General features: G+C 41.0%; 1 protein-coding gene across 1 annotated transcript in view; it reads right to left on the bottom strand.

Annotated features, from left to right (window-relative positions):
• The window catches only part of IL16 (interleukin 16), a 534,450-nt gene that overhangs the window by 237,050 nt on the left and 282,239 nt on the right, over positions 1 to 15,161 (bottom strand). The window lies entirely within an intron of this gene.

Genomic DNA, 15,161 nt, shown 5'->3' with positions numbered 1-15,161 from the left:
GGAATTCTAGTATGCCATCATGTGATGTACCACACACATCTGAAGCTCAATTTGACAACACTTGGTACCTGTGTGCCCACTGTAATGTGGATTCACCTTGCTACTGTTGTGTAATAAACTTGTTTCTGATTTGTAATGAACCTGTGCTTCACTTAGTTATGTGTTTTACCTGTCTTCACACATCTGACTGACCTTTGGTTACCTCACCTGTGGGCTTGTTAGCATTGACTGTGGAAAGGTGTGGTGTCTGTGCATTCCACCGTATATCTGGCAAACATCTTTGTAGGCAGTGTAACATGTCAATGGTAAGTATGTGTTGTGGTGCCCTATTGGTGTGTCTCCCTCATATGTGTCCCATCAACATGAGTCACATAACGGCAATGACATTGCTGTATTATTTTGCATTCACTGTGTACTTCTGCATTTCAGCAGCTCCATGACACATACCAAGTTTGAATCACAACAGAGGCAAGTATAGTGTAATTGTGAGTTTATTTACAAACATGTGTGGAGATAGTGCTGTTCATGAGTTTTAGAATCCAAAGTTCACAGATGAGTTTGAAGTCTTGGTAGATGAAATATCCAGATTGAAGTCCACATTCATCTTCTACATTAGTACAACATGGACCCTCCATATCATGTTGGCGAGTTGTGTCATGTGCAACAAGATGAATGCTTTGCACACGAAGACCAATATCCAAAACAGGTTCTGGGTTCCTGGGGGATGTGCATGGACAACTGTGGCTCACTTGTCCTTCTTTGGACGACCCCTCTTCTTCTTCTGGGGGGGATCCTCAGGTGCAGGCGTCGACGTTGCATCGGACTCTCCACCAGATACGCACAGTTGAACCTGGGCCACCTTGGGTGTTGCTACTGGGGTCATTGTCCGTACCTTCCTGGGTGGCCAGGGTCCCTGTGCTGTTTGAAATTGGTGTCCTAGGTCTGTCCGTGTTGGCGGGGGTGTTAGGTCTGGGACCAGATGTTGTTGGCATGGCTGCAGGGGGTGTAGATGTTTCTGAAGGGAGGGCTGCATGATGACTCACTCCGGAGGTCCCAGGTTGTTGTTCGTCATCTGAAGGTTACAGTGCCAGATACATACCAGAGAGCTCATTGTCCACCAGCGCCTGGGACAGGGACTCCTCTTCACTTGCTGCTGTTTCCACTGTACCACCTGTGTTTGGAGGAGACAGACATTGTTAGTTATGTTATTACAGGCATCAATGGTTGACCTATGTATTTTGCAAGGAGGGAGGGAGAGGTACCGATACATTCATCATGCAAAGGGTTGTACTAACAATGAAGGAGGGGGGAATGGATCACTCATCCTGTGCAACCATGGTATTTACATTTTTCCATTCATTACTACATACTCTCATATACGTACAGAGGAATGGGGCGCTGCATCTTGATTCTCCGCCCCAGTGTACTGTAGCAGCATTTTATTAGGGACACAATTGTTGAAAATATGATGGGCCTCCACCTAGAGGTTGACTGGCTGCTTTCCCAGTAGTGTCCAGAGGAGAAATAGGCTCTAGGACTACATGAGGCTGCAACATGTTGACCAACAGTGAACGACCCTGGTGCGGTGGCTCAGTAGCTGGATCCACACACGCAACACCTTTGTTTGTAACTTCATACATCACATTGTCCACCATTTTCCTTTGCCTTTGGGTGTTGTGAGTGATTTTGACTCACAGCACTTGAGCACAGACACACACTCTCAGTTTTATGCTCTGGACACTACTGGGAAACCAGCCAGTTCACCTCCAGGTGGAGGCACACCATATTTGCAACAATGTGGTGCCAATGATGATGCTGCTACAGTACAGTGATGCTGAAAAGCATGATATCCCGCACTATGCATGTGTACGTATGTGATGTTTTCAATAGAGGCAACACAATACGTAATGACCCAGGTTGAACAGTACGAGGGGACCATTCACCCCTCCTTGATTTTTGCAACAATGGTTCATATACATGACATTTGCAATGGAACATCAGCATGCATGCGTGGACACTGCATTGTCTTCAGTCGTCACAGACAGAGATTGATATTGTTGTAGCACATTGTCCAGCCAACATGAAGCCTTTCAATGTGCATGTTGATATGTGTGCATACCTAGCTCATGTATGGATTTCAATGTACATGGTCATTGGTACTCAAGGGCCATCAGGTGGCTAACACAGGAGTGTAATCCCTGTTTACATTTAACTCGGCTTCCCTGTGAGGGTGTGTGACTGTGCTGACAAGATGGCTGACAGTGCAGTCCTGGTGTTTGTTGGTGGCCAATTCCCAGTGGAGCTTTGTGCTTCCCACAACAGTGCCCAGTCACAGAGTTCTTGTCAGTCCTTCACCACCTACCCCCCCTGTGAGGTGAGCATGGTTCAGTGTGAACTTGCTGGGCCATGTGGGTGGGTGGGTATTGTGAATGACTGCAACTCCCAGCATGCTCTGGACTACACCCCCCTTCCCAGCATGCCCTCACTTCCCTCCTTCTGACTCTGCTTCCCTGTGAGGGTGTGTGCCTGTGCTGACAAAATGGCTGACAGTGGACTTCTGTTGTTTGGTGGTGGTCAATTCCCAGCAGGGCCTTGTGCTCCCCACAACAGAGTCCAGTCCCAGAGGTCCTGCCAGTCCATTTCCACCCCCTCCGAGGTGAGCATGGTGCAGTGTGGGCTTGCTGGGCCATGTGGGTGGGTAGGTATTGGCAATGACTGCAACTGCCACCATGCTCTTGGCTACACCCCCTTCCCAGCATGTCCTCACTTCCCTCCTTCTGACTCTGCTTCCCTGTGAGGGTGTGTGCCTGTGCTGACAAGATGGCTGACAGTGCCGTCCTGGTGATTGTTGGTGGCCAATTCCCAGTGGAGCTTTGTGCTCCCCACAACAGTGCCCAGTCACAGAGCTCTTGTCAGTCCTTCACCACCCCCTCTCCCCTGTGAGGTGAGCATGGTTCAGTGTGAACTTGCTGGGCCATGTGGGTGGGTGGGTATTGTGAATGACTGCAACTTCCAGCATGCTCTGGACTACACCCCCCTTCCCAGCATGCCCTCACTTCCCTACTTCTGACTCTGCTTCCCTGTGAGGGTGGGTGCCTGTGCTGACAAGATGGCTGACAGTGCAGTCCTGGTGTTTGTTGGTGGCCAATTCCGAGTAGAGCTTTGTGCTCCCCACAACAGTGCCCAGTCACAGAGTTCTTGTCAGTCCTTCACCACCCCCCCTGTGAGGTGAGCATGGTTCAGTGTGAACTTGCTGGGCCATGTGGGTGGGTGGGTATTGTGAATGACTGCAACTCCCAGCATGCTCTGGACTGCACCCCCTTTCCCAGCAAGCCCTCACTTCCCTCCTTCTGACTCTGCTTCCCTGTGAGAGTGTGTGCCTGTGCTGACAAGATGGCTGACTGTGGAGTTCTGGTGTTTGGTGGTGGTCAATTCCCAGCAGGGCCTTGTGCTCCCCACAACAGTGCCCAGCCCCAGAGTACTTTCCAGGTCATTTCCAGCCCCTCTGAGGTGAGCATTCTTCAGAGAGGTGTTGATGGTCCAATTGGGAGGGGGGGCATTATCTGTGACAACAACCCCATCATGCTTTTGTAAACACTCACTTCACAAGCATGCCCACTATTCCTTCCTGTCAGTCAGCTTCACTGTGAGATAGTGGTTGTGGTGACAAGAAAGTCTGACAGTGTTTACTTTGATTAGTGCCACTGACTTGCTCTATTTGTTGCTAGGTATGTACATGTCATGACAGACTTACGAATCACTATAATGTGGCCATTATAGTGTTTGTTTGACTAGCATACACGTCTTGGGCTGATTGACTTTTGTTTACTATGCCTTTGCTATCAGTGCATGGTTTCACTGTCTCCTTAACGGTGATGTGTCTGTATTGCGACACAATATTGAGTATATTTGTTGTGTACTCACCAGGCTCTGGTATGTCTGCTAGGCCATGGACGCTCTCTGGTGGGTGGATGTCCCGCACCTTCTCCTTCCAGGACCTGAAGTAGACTGGTTTGGCAGGAGGTCCACCGCCAGTGCGCTCCCTCAAGGCATGTTCCTTCTGGAGGAGCTTCTTGACCCTCCTGCGCACATCATACCACCTGTTCTGGATGTCGGTCTTTGTGCGAAGCACTGGTGCTTGTGCGTTCACATTGTCCACGATCCTCTCCCACATCATGGTTTTCTGTGACATGGGGGTCCTTCGTACCAATGTGCCAAACAAATGTGGCTCCACTCTGAGAATCTCATCTACCAATATTTCTAGCTCAGTGTCTGTGAACTGTGGATTCTTCTTAGGGGTAATGGTGATGGGTGGTGGTGAGTAGTGATGTGGGTGGGTGAGTGGGGGGGTTGGGTACAAGTGAGGGTGGGTGGGTGGGTGTCTGTTTTGGTAGGTGTATGTGTGAGAGCTTTTGGAGGGGTGCTGATGGTATGTAGGTTGTGTGATGGGTGAGTTGTGTGTGTCTGTGGTTGGTGTCTCAAGTTGTTCTGTGCTGGCTGCTCTGTTGTATTTGCAAAGGATCATAGTAGTGTATTTTTGCCTTTTTATAGGTGGCGTTGTGGGTGTGTCTGTGTTTTTTTATTTTTTTATTTATTGACTTTGTCATAACTTGACTGGTCCTTTTTTGTGTTTTTCCCATTGTTTTTTGTGGGCATGTTGGAGACGTTCTTCTGACGAAGTCGGACGCTCATGTTGGCTTGTGCGGCCTGCTCCGTGTCTATCACGCTGATTTTGTTCTGTGTTGCATGCGGGTCGGTCCCGGTGGTCTCTCTCTCGCTTCAGGTAAGTTTTCAGGGCGTGTCGGTCATGCGACTTGGGCTCCGTGCGAATCGGTCTGGTTTCATACATATTGCATCGTACAGTGCATGTCGGGTACGTATCGGTCGGGTTCATTCCTGTTTCGTGTCGGTCGTTGCGGGTCGTGTCCAAATTCTAACACCATACCAATTCATGAAAACATATTGCCTGGATATATACATAACATAATATGCTCCCTGTCATTGGAAAGGCCTGGAGCATAACATAGATGCATCTTTTTGTAAGTGGCTTCTTCTAGCAAACAGTGGCCACTGCTTGGGCTGGTAGGTTTTACAATTGCACAAAGTGGAAACACATATTTTATTCTACATTCCCAACACGTTTGGAGGGAGTTCAGTTCCCTTTCATACACTAGAACAGTCGAGTGAAACTTCAATAGTTTCTAGGTTTAAAGGATTCTGATCGGAATTTATGAACAGCCACAAACTCACAAGTTTATAGATATTCACACTTATGTGGCAAACCTCCCAACCCTTGTGATTGGTTTACTAAAACCACTGTATAATTATACGGACTTGTGGAGGAGAATTACACAACAATAAAATCCTTAACATGTGAGAAGTACCCTTTTGTGGATAGCTGTTGGGAGTAAATGGAGCCATGAATGGCAATACACATATATTTCTGACTGTAAATGGCTTAGCGAATGGTAAGTAGACATAATATCGAGTTTAAAATATCATTGTATAATAATATTGTGTTTTTGAGTCAACAGTCAAAAATATTGTGGTATGTAATATCGATGTTAAGAATATCAATTTAGTGTGTTGTATAAAATATAGCTGTCAAAAATTTCGATATAGGAAATATCGTCATAAAAATTTAGATTTTTTAGGTGTAATTTTTTAATAGTATATATTAGTAAATAGCTTAATATTTTTGAATAAATTAGATATGTTTTATTGACAAATTGTTTTAGGAGCGAGATGTTTATAGGGGATAAAGGGGGGGAGTGTTTTAAAAAGTTTTTTTTTACGCTTTGTTTATAATGATAAAAAAATTACATTATAGGTGTGGGATGTTGGGTTCATAGGCGATAAGAGTGGGGAGTGATTTAAAATGTTTTTTTAATTTGTGGAAAAATGTAAGTAAGTAATACAAAATATATTGTTAAATATTGTGTGAGCGGTTTTTTAAGATTTTAATACAAATATTTAAATTAAAAAAATAAAAAATGTGAAATACCTTTTTTACAATAGTGTGATGTTGTGTTTATAGATGTTGGGAGTGGACATTGTTTTTTAAAAATTAGTAAAATGTCAAATAAAAAAATAAACAATTCATAACATTTACATTAATAGTGGCATTTTCTTGTTATTGCAGTTCATTTTGTGGAGTGTTGTCTAAAAATTATACCATATTTAAAAAAATATTATTTTAAATATTAATATTTTTAAAATTGTTGTGGTTCGATGTTTGTTTTATAGGGGATAAGTGTGGTGATTGTAAAACAAAAATTCAATACAAAAATACAATAGGAAAATGTGTAATAAATAAAAATTTGAAATATTTTATAAAAATGCAAATAAATGTTTTTATATTTTTGGAGGTGTGATATTTGTGTTTAATATTTTTTTCAAATTTTTGGGAATTTTTATTTTGTTTATAAAACACTTGTAAGTAAATATTAATTTTAAAAATATTAAAATTGGTATTTTGTATTATATTATATTATATTCTGAAAATTAAAAAAAATCTAAATAATTATTGAAAAGTTAGTATAAATTTCTATATGTTTATACAAGTGGAAATAGTATAATATATATATGAAATGTGTAGCATTTTTTATGTGTTAATGTAGGTTGCTGTGGGTATATTACATTATATGATTTTATTGTCCAGCACCTTCTCTGTTTTTATATAGTTTGGATTGGGAATAGTATATTTGCTATGTTTAGTGTCCAGCACCCTCCTTTAGTTTATATAACTTAATATAGTTTGGAGTGGGAATAGTATATTTTATATGTTTAGTGCCCAGCACTTTTCCTGAGTTATTATAGTTTGGAGTGGGAATATTATATTTTATGTGTTTAGTGTCCAGCATTTTCCCTGAGTTGATATAGTTTGGAGTAGGAATAGTATATGTTATACGTTTAGTGTCCGGCACTTTCCCTGAGTTAATATAGTTTGGAGTGGGAATAGTATATTTGATATGTTTAGTGTTCAGCACGTTCCTTGAGTTAATATAGCTTGGAGTGGGAATATAATTTTTTATATGTTTAGTGATCAGTGCATTTTCTGAGTTAACGTAGTTTGGAATGAGAATAGTAAAATACCGATTTTTTTTGTAATGTATGTTTTAGTGGTCATTGTGTATAATATTTGTATAATATTTATTTATTAAAAATTTAATTTACAACATTTATTAAATGTAAGACCATTATTTGATTGCAAATATAGTATAAGAAAATTAATATTGATATTGACAGTAATGAATAACCAAATTCATATTCTTTTTTTATTTTTTATTTTTATTGAAAGATTTAACCAAAGAAATGTAATAATTTTTATTTTATTCACAATCTTTCATATATATTGTCATAAAGCAAAATAATAATATTTTTTTTATTTTTGGATATGTTACATATTTGGTACATCTTAAACTATAAAAAAATAAAACATTTGAGTATAGTAAGTCTGAAACAATTTTAGGTTTTTTATAATGTAGAAGCTGGAACATATGTATATGTTTTCCAAACTAGATGTAACTGTTTTGTATATATTTATTTCACATATATTTATTTTGCAACAGTTATATAATTTATTTTGTATTGTCAATATTAATTGCATAATTATGTAGTTTACAGTATTGTTAATATATATTGTGTAAACATTTTTTGTTGCATTTTCAATTTTTGTATTAACATAATTGATAATACATCATATATATTGTATAATATTATTTCATTTGTATCAAAAAATAATATTACAAAGTTAACAAAGTATTTTGTGACATTTTTAACATTACATTGTTTTTCCCATTTTTGGCAAGCAGTACCAAGTTTGTTTTAATAATAATAATAAGTCATTACAAATGTTTTGCATTTGTGTAATACTGTTAGTGTGTTGGTAGTTTAGTGTTTTCATTTGGTATATATATATATATATAGTACTTTCTGTGGCCTCCGTCAAATTTGTGGTTTCCTGTTCGTTGGATATATATATATATATATATATATATATATATATATATATATATTTAAATTATGTTTAGAGTACTGTGTTAACTTATTATTAGTATGTTTATTTAAAATAAATGTTACTGCATATTTGTGCGGGAGGGATTGTTTGTTGTTTTTTTCCAACAGGCTTTCGAAGTTTCTGAATTGCTGTTGGGAAAACAATGTCGTTTTTAAAAAGAAGAAATGTGTATCAGTTTCTAGTAAAATAATATTTATTTTACATTTCCTTTCTTTTTCGGGCTTTCTTGGAGCGTTTCTTTTTTTAAATGTATTTTTCAGGTTTTTTATGGTTCTACTGTATGAATAATTAGTCGGCGGAGTTTGTTTTACACAGCTATATTTTTCCATTTTGTTTTGGGTGTTTTAACTAAGTTTTGGAATATCGATAGCTTTGGATTTCTTTGGGCTGTGTGGATGATTTTCTTCAGCTACAAAAATGTAAATTATTTTTATATTATTTACAGTGGGAGGAAAATGTTATTTATATAATTGTTATTTATAGTTTTCAAGCTATTAAATATCTAATATGTCAAATAATTTTATTAAAATTGTTTAGTGAACAGCTTAGTTTACAATTCGAATTCTTCAATGTTTATGTGTTAATGTTTTAAAATAGGGATTTTGATTCTGTTTCTAAATATTCTAGTCCTCTAGTATTTGAGTAGAGTCTTACTTTTTATTGTAAATGCTCGTACATGGTTTTAGTTTGCTTAGTTAGTTTTGGACATAGTTGTGTTACACATTGTTCTAGTCTTAGTTGTTGGTAGCTTTGTTCTTTTTGTATTGATTCTAGTAATTTATGTAGTGTCAGTTGGGTTTGGCCTTTTGTGGCTTGGAAAGCATTATGCCATCCTTCAACAGCATTATTAGTTTTTGCACATTTAACATTGTGGTGGGCGGTGCTTTGTGCAGCACCAGCCACAATGTCAAATATGCATGTTGTGCATTGGCCGGCACAACGTGACAGGCAGCGCGAGGTGCCTGCCATCTTGTGCATGCCAATGTAGGGGGGTACCATAGGTACCCCTCAAGTACAGCCTGCCAGCCCCCACCCCGTAACAGGGTGGTTGTTTGATGTTGTAGAAGCAATCCGCCAGAGATTTTCCTTATTTTTGTATTTGCTGTTGTAGCATAAAATAATGTTCATTTTTCTTTAGTTTATATAGGGGTCCATTAGGATGGCGGGCGGACTTTGTCCGCCCGCCACCCTAACGGAGATCGGGACCGCCCGCCTAAATGGCGGGGGTCCCGAAATTGGCATTAGGACACGCCCGCCACTGCGGGTGCATTCCTCAAGTTAACATTGTGGCGGGCGGTGCTCACTGCACCGCCCGCCACAATGTCAAAAACAAATGCACGCATTTGCATAATCGAAGCGGCAGGCACCGCACGGTGCCTGCTGCTGCAATTATGCAAATGCAGGGGGGTACCACAGGTACCCCCCGTGTGCCACCCCCCTTTGGCCACCCACCTTTGGCCTGCCTTTCCGCGGCGGCATTGCCGCCACGGAAAGGCCCCTAATTTCAGCCATCGTATTATGGCTGGCGGTGTCCATTGGACACCGCCACCATATTATTCCATCAACGCCGAGGTCGCAAGGCGACCGCGGCGGTAAAGCGGCGGACGGTTTTCAGTCCGCCGCTGTCCCCCCCCCGCCATCCTAATATGGCGGGGGGGGGATCAAGGCATTGGTGTCTGGCGGAGGCAATCCGCCCGACATCATAATGGGCCCCATAGTGTTTGTCTAATTGTTCTTTAAATATTATTGGTTTATTTAAGCTATAGGTGTTACTAATGTTTTAGAATTATTTTGGCAGTTGTTTCCTTATTTGGGAGATGCTAATTAATGTTCAGTTAACTGTTTTTTTATTATTTGTTTATTAAAATAAATGCCAGTATCTAATTTGTATTTAAGGTAAGAATTAATGTAATTAATCATAGTATTTTTATTTGTAATTGTATATATTTATTATATTGTGTGTTTGTGATATATTTGTATTTTTATTTATGTATTGTGGTATTGATGATAATTGTGTGGTCTATATTTTTCTTTTCGATATTTGTGTTATTTTGTATGTTTATTTAATGTTAACAATATTATTATTAATTTTTTTAAAACTTATTTTATTGTCAAATTGCACATATGTTGAAGGGCTCTGCACTCCAGAGACAACTGCAATATCAAACATTACATCAGCCGGGAAGTAATTGACTTTTCAAAATAACAAGTAAGAGACATGACTATGCATATAAAACAGAATTTTTCAAAAAGACCCCCACCCCCAAACTCCCCCTCCCTTGCCCACCCAGAGTCGCACAGTGTCCACAGAGTCCATGTTAACGATATTATTTTTAACAATATTAATGATATCAATATTATTTTAATCGATGCTTGTGATTGAGGATATTTATGTTTCAATATGTGTGTATTTTTTAAAATAAGTATAGTATGTTGATATTTATTTATTTATTTTTTTAAATATTTTTATTGAGATTTTAAGTTGATATTTATTTTATTAAAATTTGTGTCTCGATAATTTTGTATGTCGATATTGTCAGGGTCGACTTTATGTCAGTGATTTTTGTGAATTGGCTCTTTATACTTTTCCCTGATAAATAGGTTTACACTGCAGGTCTGGGATAGAAAAGTGATGAAGGAGGGTCTGATCAGTTTCTTTCAAAGCTTACACCTCCATTTTCTAATCGTAATTTTTCCCCTGGATTGAGTAGAGCAGATTTTAAAGCCTAGCAGGAGGGCGGATGCTCGAGTCTAGGCAGTCTATTTTTCAAAGACAGGTTTAAGGACATCCAATCATGTGTATTTGATACTGGCATGTCAAAGAAAGAGAGGGTTTGTATAGTGAGCAAAGAATCTTAATAATAAATAAGGGTGTGTGAAATGTGTGTACATTATTTTGCATAATTACATGAAATTGCTGCAAAATTATACGAAATTATGCATAACCCATTTCATACAAAAAAACATGGAAAACACAATTGCTGCAAACAGTTATGCACCATGGCATATTGGGGTAATTTCTGGAATTTCACGACACCAGCATAAGAAGAATCCCGAATGAATACAAATTACTAATATTAATTTCACCCAACCCTACTAGTAATCAGGTTACTAGGGAAGTAACAACATTAAGAAAGTTATTTCAAGGTAAAATTGATTTTGCACATGCTGTTTCCCTCCTTTATATGATACTTTTGCCCCAAATAAATGGTGTGTGGGTGACAGGAGCTGAGATGTGCATTCACTCTGGACACCTGCCTTGCCTGGGTGACTCAGCACAAGGCTGAATAGACCTGGTCTGCATTTAGAGTGGTGGAAGGAGTGCCTCTTAAACCTGAATAGTCTCCTTTTGCACAATACTGTCTCCAACCCCAGTGGTCATACAGCACCAGGGAATGCAGAACTGGTTTGGACTAGTTTCAGAGACCCTTGCTACAAAGACATCAAATACATTTTGGGGTATAAGTATGTGACCCAAAACCCCATGAATTTGGATTACTTCAAGGAACAAGAGGACCCTACCAATAAGAAGAACGAAGGACGGTGTGATGAGCGCTGCCTTTTCTGAGTGAGGGTCGGGTTGGCCTGCAGTTGCTGCTTCTGTCTATGGTGGAGGAAAAGGACTGACTCTTTTTGCCCTGCTGTGGTATCCTGCTTGAGAGGGAAATCTCCAAGAGCGTGTGTGTGCTTGCCTCCGGTTGTTTGAAAAATCAGGGACATCAAGCCTTCCTGGTGCCTTACATATTTTACCTGTCTTGGTGCTTTACCTTACGGGCTGTTCTCGTGCTTTTTTCTGCACAAAAAGAAGGAAGTGCGTGTAGGGAGCTTTTATTTTACAGCCCGCATCTGGGGAGTGATGTGTTCTGCCCCTGAAACATTATCCAGTGAGGAGCACCGGGAGAGCTTCTTGTTTTCATCCCAGTGCGTGGTGAGCTCTTCAATACTTTGTTAAGAAAACAAGTAGCGCCTGGTGAGCGTTTGAACCTCCGTGGGTGTGTAACTCCCTTACCCCGAGTAGAGTGGTGGGTTCTGCCTGGCTTTGGTGTATGCCCTAGCCAACCAGAAACTCCATTTCTAACAAAACCAGTTCTAGTTGGAGGCTGTTCGATTTATACATTGGGCCCATGTTTCCTAAACAGTTATAGATGAAGTACTACACTGCCTCAAAAGGCTGGAAGCGCTAAATACAATGAAAGTTTTGATGCGCTCTAATGCAAATGACAGTGTTTACTCACAGGAACTAACTCAGCTCTTTTATAGTAGCTGCACGTTTTAAACACATATGGGACTGGAGTTGGATTTTGTCTCAAATGGAAGATACACAGGCCAGGTGTATAAACAAGATGTCTTTATTGAGGTTTGGTCCAGGATAGATGACTAGTAGAAGATAAGAAGGTAAAGGGTAGCCCCACCAGGAGCAGCCTCCCTGCTGCTCAGCCTCCATTCACCAACTGACGCTACACACACACACACACACACAGGCACTCAAGCATTCTGTGAGGCCATAAACACATTACAGCTGAGCAGTAGGGAAAAGACAAGAACTAGTTTATGACACATCCTCTTTCCTTAGGGAATAAAAAAGCAAATAAATAAGTGCAATAGAGGGAATGTCATCACAAACAATAAATCAAAAATAACAAGCATGGAAAGAAACTCTTCAAAGTACATAAGACAATAGATGTAAAACATCATGAAAAATAGAAGAATAACTACTTCCAAGAATAACTACTTTGAAGAATAACCAGGCATGCCCCATCCCCCACCCTTGGGGAAGAACAAATTTGAGAGGACATGACTTTGGGATACACACAGTCCCCACAACCGCCCCGTGAAAGGGTACACTCTTATGCTAGAGAGAATACCTGGGGTGCTAATTGCCCCCACAATCTAAAGAAAAAAATCAACCTCCCCTCCGAAGGGTACACCATAGAGAATGCGTCAACTCAAATGGAGCATTAACTGACTCCACAACTTCCCAAATGAAAAGTACACAGTTGGGAAAAACCTCACCCCAGACACCTAAATTGGAGCATTGCTGGCTCCGACAACCTCCCCAATGAAGGGTACACCATAGGATAAAAACATCACCCTAGAAAACAGAATTGGGCCTTGACTGCCCCCCCAAAAAAAACAACAACAATTGGAGCATTTGACTGTCTCCACAACCTCCCCAAAGGAAATAATGGGTACACTCTATGCTTCAGAATTGACTGGGGCGCTATCTGTCCCCACAACTTACAAACCTACATTTAACACAGAGTCGGAGCACTAACCGCTCCCACCACCTCCTCAAAAATGGGTACACTAAACGCAACTTCCCCATATCAGGGTACCATAGGTTATATGTCACCCTAGAAAACTGACCTCCCCATGGCAGGGTACAACCTCCCCAAACCAGGGTGCACCGCAGAGTAAACAGAATAAGGGCAAAAAATGCTAACACAATTGACTGTCACCCTAGAAAACTTAATAGGGGCACTGACCGGCTTCAGATCCTCCCCATTGCAGGGTACACTGTAGGGTACACCAGAGAGTGCTTACTCTTGGAACTGGATAGGGCACTAGTAGCCCACAGAACCTCCCCAAAAAAGGGTAAACGTCACCCTAGAGAGAAAAAAACTGAGAACACATCATTTTGTGTATAAGCGCATACAGTAACAGGAATAAAAACGAATCTGCATGGTATAGTTCTTAAACCACAGTCTATACTGAAGGAGACCTGGTGAGCGACGTCTCACCCGAACCCAGTGGTAATGGAGTGAGTTCACCTTCATGGTTCAAGATGAAGGGCTTTAGCACCATGTGGAGGCTGCACAAAGCCATTGCATCATCGCAGTGAAGAACCGCCATACAAAATACCTGTGAAGCAAGGGAACACCCCAGGCAAAATGAAAGACAGTCACCAATACCTCCGGTGAAGCTGCATCGTTGCTGCAGTTGCCACGCAAGAACAAACATGGGGAACGTGGTTGGCATATTGAGGGTTTGCACCAGCTGATAGCATGAGCCACGGCTAACCACAAAATGGCAGGACGTTTTTGACATGGGCCCGGGTGGCTCATGGCGCGTATGCACTGCAGAGCGTCCATGAGCAGCTGAGCAGATATGATGATTCGAGAACATCAGAGAGATGACCTTATGGAACTTCAGGGATCTGTGACGGAGGTAAGGGACAGAGTGCTAGCACAGGCGAGGAAATATTTTTTAAAAGGGCGGCTGGCGCACAGTTCAAAAATCAAAACACTTAAACGGCTCCACAGTAATGCAACTTCCAATAGCTCTGGCAAAGCGCACCAAACGTACAATAAAGTTACCTTTTTGAGTTACCAGGGCTGGCGAATTGAGAGCCGGTAGGCTCCGGACCAAAGGTGCTGGCAAACTGGTTCTGCTCGAAGCACTTTCTCTAACAACGACCACAAAGTCAAGGCATGAAACAAACCCACCTCCTCTGTAAGGCTTGCAAGTACACAGCAACAGTTGAGGATCCTCTCCAACACTCTTGGTTCCACTCCAACACTCTTGGTTCCTCTCGAGCAGGTACTAATTCTCACACTCTTGAACACGACAGGCTGCCCACACTGTCAATAGTAACCCAGATGTCTTCCAGGTGACAGCGGGGTGGCAGCAGGCTCCTAGAGTAGTAGGATGACAAACGCCCATCCTGTAGGCTCTCCAGATAGTAAAGGTCACTGGTGGGGCTGTCCAGGGTGTTTCCTTGAAGTTCCAGTTGACATGTTACAATGTCTTAAAAAGAGTCATTAGTTTCTTAGATCCTTAAAAGACAGTCATCCTTCCCTCACGCATAAGTTCTTTTAACTCATCACCAAAATGTCACAAATGGAAGATACACAGGCCAGGTGAATAAACAAGATGTCTTTATTGAGGCTTAGTTCCAGGATAGATGAGTAGTAGAAGATGAGAAGGTAAAGCTTAGCCCCACCAGGAGAAACCTCCCTGCTGCTCAGCCTCCATTCACCAACTGACGTTCCACACACACAAGCACTCAAGCATTCAATGAGGTCATCACACATTCCAGCTGAGCAGTAGGGAAGAGACAAGAACTAGTTTATGACAGCTTTGCACAGCACTAAGGGTATAACATGAATAGATTAGATCCCTTGAGGTGATATTTCAGTAA

The sequence above is a fragment of the Lissotriton helveticus genome, chromosome 3_1, assembly GCF_964261635.1.
Source record: "Lissotriton helveticus chromosome 3_1, aLisHel1.1, whole genome shotgun sequence".
NCBI classification, from domain to species: Eukaryota; Metazoa; Chordata; class Amphibia; order Caudata; family Salamandridae; genus Lissotriton; species Lissotriton helveticus.
This window is presented reverse-complemented; position numbering and strand designations above follow the sequence as displayed.